We start from the raw sequence: 3,694 nt of genomic DNA, 5'->3' as shown, positions 1-3,694 counted from the left end.
TGTAGCGTACTTAGCCCCCACCCCCTCCCAATTCCCAATCTGTTCCTTTCCCTATCCCCAACCCCTTTCCCTCTCCCAACCTTTCCTTTTCCCTTTTCCATCCCCAACCCGTCTCTTTTCCCTCCTCCAACCCTTCCCCTTTCTCTTTTTCTTCTGCATCCCCAACGCCCTTCTCCTTCCCCTTCCTCTTCTACTCCCCAACCTGAGATTATTTCCCTTCCCTTTCTTCTTTCTAATTTGATGCCCTCCCTTTTTCCAACCATACATTCACACTCATAAGAGCTCTCCTCAACCTTCATTGTCGTTATTTTTCGCCGGCTTCTGTTTCACTGCCGCCGCTGCTCGACAGCCTTCATCTCCGCTCGGTCTCCCTCTTCTCTCTTCTGGCACGATTTTTTCTCTCAGCCATGGTAATTTCTTTTTTTTTAATTTTTTTTGTTATTCAATCATTGTTCTTTAATGTTCTGGGTGATTGTTGCTGTTGATCCTATTTTAATATAACAACAATGGTTAATTTTAGTTGTTTTCTATTATGTAATTATTACTGGTTTTTTTATTGTTGCTATTTTTTGTGATTGTTGCTGTTTAAGTTGATTGATACATGCTATTTAAGTTGATTGAACTTTTCTGATTAATGCTAATTTTTTGTGATATTTTGTGGTGTTGGTTTTTATTTTTGTGACCTTTTGAAAAAGAAGAAAAACAGAGTTAAAGAAGAAGAACAACAGCGTTGAAGAAGAAGAAGAAGAAGAAAGGATTTCTTTTTTTTTTTCTAATATAAAACGACACGTACGCTTTTTTTTTGTTCAAAATGACGTCACTTTCTTTTTTCTTTTTTTTTATTTTTTTTGTTGAAAACAACGTCGTTTTAAGGTTCTGATGAACGGAAAATGTTTGAGGGACTACTATGAGTCCCGTAGTACAAGTTTGGGGACTATTATGAGTCCCGGAGTATAAGTTTGGGGACGAATTTGAGTAATTATTAACTTCAGGGATTATTTTGAGGCTCGAGTGCAAGTTCAGTGACTACTTTGAGACTTAACTTGGTGAGGCCATTTAGGGAGAAGAGTTTGGAGACCTGGAAGATGATGATAAAGACAACATTGAAGAGGATGATGATGATGAGGAAGATGAGGATGAGGATGAAGAAACCAAGACCAAAAAGAAGGTATTTCATGTTAATTGCTTTGAAATCCTGAAACATTTATATTTCTTTAGTTAGTTTTGTATCTAAAGTATTTTATTTCTTGCCATCACCTCTGCTGTGGCGCTGATTTCATTTGGAATGTCATTTCAGCCATCCCATAAGGTAATATAGTCAATTTTGTAATCTAAATTATAAATGAAATAGGGCTTGATGCTGAGGCTTTCGAACATAAATAATAAATAGATAGAAAATAAGGATAGAAACACTTATGTAATTCATTGGTGAGAATTTCAGATAAGCGTGTAGAGATGCTTTCGTTCCTCTGAATCTCTGCTTTTCTGCTGTCTTCATCCAATCAGTCTTACTCCTTTCTATGGCTGGCTTTATGTAAGGACATCACCGTTGTCAATGGCTACTTTTGATCCTCTCTGGAAAATGGTCCGATGCGCTGTCACTGCATGGCTAATCGTCTGGAGGCATCACCCTTGTCAATGGCTGTATCCCATCCTCTTGTAAAAATTGTCCAAATGCTCTGTCACAGCACGACTAATCATCTGAGGTTCTCGATCATACTGGAATAGGATTCACCCTCCTTTTGCGTCTGTCACTACGCCCAGCACTCGCGAGTTTGAAGCTCGTCACAGTCATTCAATCCCAGAGTCCTACTCGGAATACCACAGACAAGGTTTAGACTTTCCGGACTCTCATGAATGCCGCCATCAATCTAGCTTATACCACGAAGATTCTGATTAAGAAATCCAAGAGATACTCATTCAATCTAAAGTAGAACGGAAGTGGTTGTCAGGCACGCGTTCATAGGGAATGATGATGATTGTCACGTTCGTCACATTCAGGTTGAAGTGCGAATGAATATCTTAGAAGCGGAATAAGTTGAATTGAATGGAAAAATAGTAGTACTTTGCATTAATCTTTGAGGAACAGCAGAGCTCCACACCTTAATCTATGGAGTGCAGAAACTCTACCGTATGAAAATACATAAGTGAATAGTGGGTAGGCATGGCCAAGTGGCCAGCCTCCCATGGAGGTCTAGAGATCTAAAAATGATCAAAAGATGTTCAAAGATGTCTAATACAATAGTGAAAAGTTCTATTTATAATAAACTAGCTATTAGGGTTTACAGAAGTAAGTAATTGATGCGTAAATCCACTTCCGGGGCCCACTTGGTGTGTGCTTGGGCTGAGCTTGAATGTTACACGTGCAGAGGCTCTTTCTGGAGTTGAACGCCAGGTTGTAACGTATTTCTGGCGTTCAACTCTGGTTTGTGACTTGTTTCTGGCGTTTAACTCCAGACAGCAGCATAGAACTGGCGTTCAACGCCCTTTTACGTCATTTAAACTCGTTCAAAGTATGGACTATTATACATTGCTGGAAAGCCCTGGATGTCTACTTTCTAACGCAATTGGAAGCGCGCCATTTTGAGTTCTGTAGCTCTAGAAAATCCACTTTGAGTGCAGGGAGGTCAGAATCCAACAGCATCAGCAGTCCTTCTTCAACCTCTGAATCTGATTTTTGCTCAAATCCCTCAATCTTAAATTGTTTAAATTGTTGCTTGTCCCCAAGCAACTGAAAATCAAATAGGATAAAAAGAAGAGAATATACTATAAATTTCAAACTATCAATGAAACATAGCTCTAATCAGATGAGCGGGACTTGTAGCTTTTTACCTCTTGAATAGTTTTGGCATCTCACTTTATCCATTGAAGTTCATAATGATTCGCTTCTATAGGAACTCAGAGTTCAGATAGTGTTATTGATTCTCCTAGTTCAGTATGATGATTCTTGAACACAGCTATTTTATGAGTCTTGGCCGTGGCCCTAAGCACTTTGTTTTCCAGTATTACCACCGGATACATAAATGCCACAGACACATAATTGGGTGAACCTTTTCAGATTGTGACTCAGCTTTGCTAAAGTCCCCAATTAGAGGTGTCCAGGGTTCTTAAGCACACTCTCTTTTTTTTGCTTTGGACCTTGACTTTAACCGCTCAGTCTCAAGTTTTCACTTGACACCTTCACGCCACAAGCACATGGTTAGGGACAACTTGGTTTAGCCGCTTAGACCAGGATTTTATTCCTTTAGGCCCTCCTAGCCACTGATGCTCAAAGCCTTGGGATCCTTTTTATTTGCCCTTGCCTTTTGGTTTTAAGGGTTATTAGCTTTTTGCTCTTGCCTCTTGGTTTTAAGAGCTTTTGGCTTTTTCTGCTTGCTTTTTCTTTTTCTTTCTATATTTTTTTTCGCTATTTTTTTTCTCTCTTTTTTTCTGCAAGCTTTGTTCTTTGTTGCTTTTTCTTGCTTCAAGAATCATTTTTATGATTTTTCAAATTATCAAATAACATGTCTCCTTGTCATCATTCTTTCAAGAGCCAACATATTTAACATTCTTAAACAACAACTTCAAAAGACATAGGCGCTGTTCAAGCATTCATTCAGAAAACAAGAAGCATTGTCACCACATCAATATAATTAAACTAAGTTCAAGGATAAAATCAAAACTCATGTACTTCTTGTTCTTTTGAATTAAAACA

The 3,694-nt window shown here is 38.6% G+C and overlaps 1 long non-coding RNA gene across 1 annotated transcript in view; it reads left to right on the top strand.

The window, feature by feature from the left end:
- LOC110267504 overlaps positions 1,051-3,694 on the top strand; it is an 8,116-nt gene continuing 5,472 nt past the window's right edge. Inside the window, exons 1-2 of the long non-coding RNA XR_002355226.1 lie at positions 1,051-1,168; positions 1,298-1,309. This is a non-coding gene — a long non-coding RNA (uncharacterized LOC110267504). The remainder of the gene's footprint in view (positions 1,169-1,297; positions 1,310-3,694) is intronic.

Source organism: Arachis ipaensis, chromosome B10, assembly GCF_000816755.2.
Source record: "Arachis ipaensis cultivar K30076 chromosome B10, Araip1.1, whole genome shotgun sequence".
In the NCBI taxonomy this organism is placed as follows: domain Eukaryota; kingdom Viridiplantae; phylum Streptophyta; class Magnoliopsida; order Fabales; family Fabaceae; genus Arachis; species Arachis ipaensis.
The sequence above is the reverse complement of the archived record's forward strand: the minus strand, read 5'-3'. Positions and strand labels throughout refer to the sequence as shown.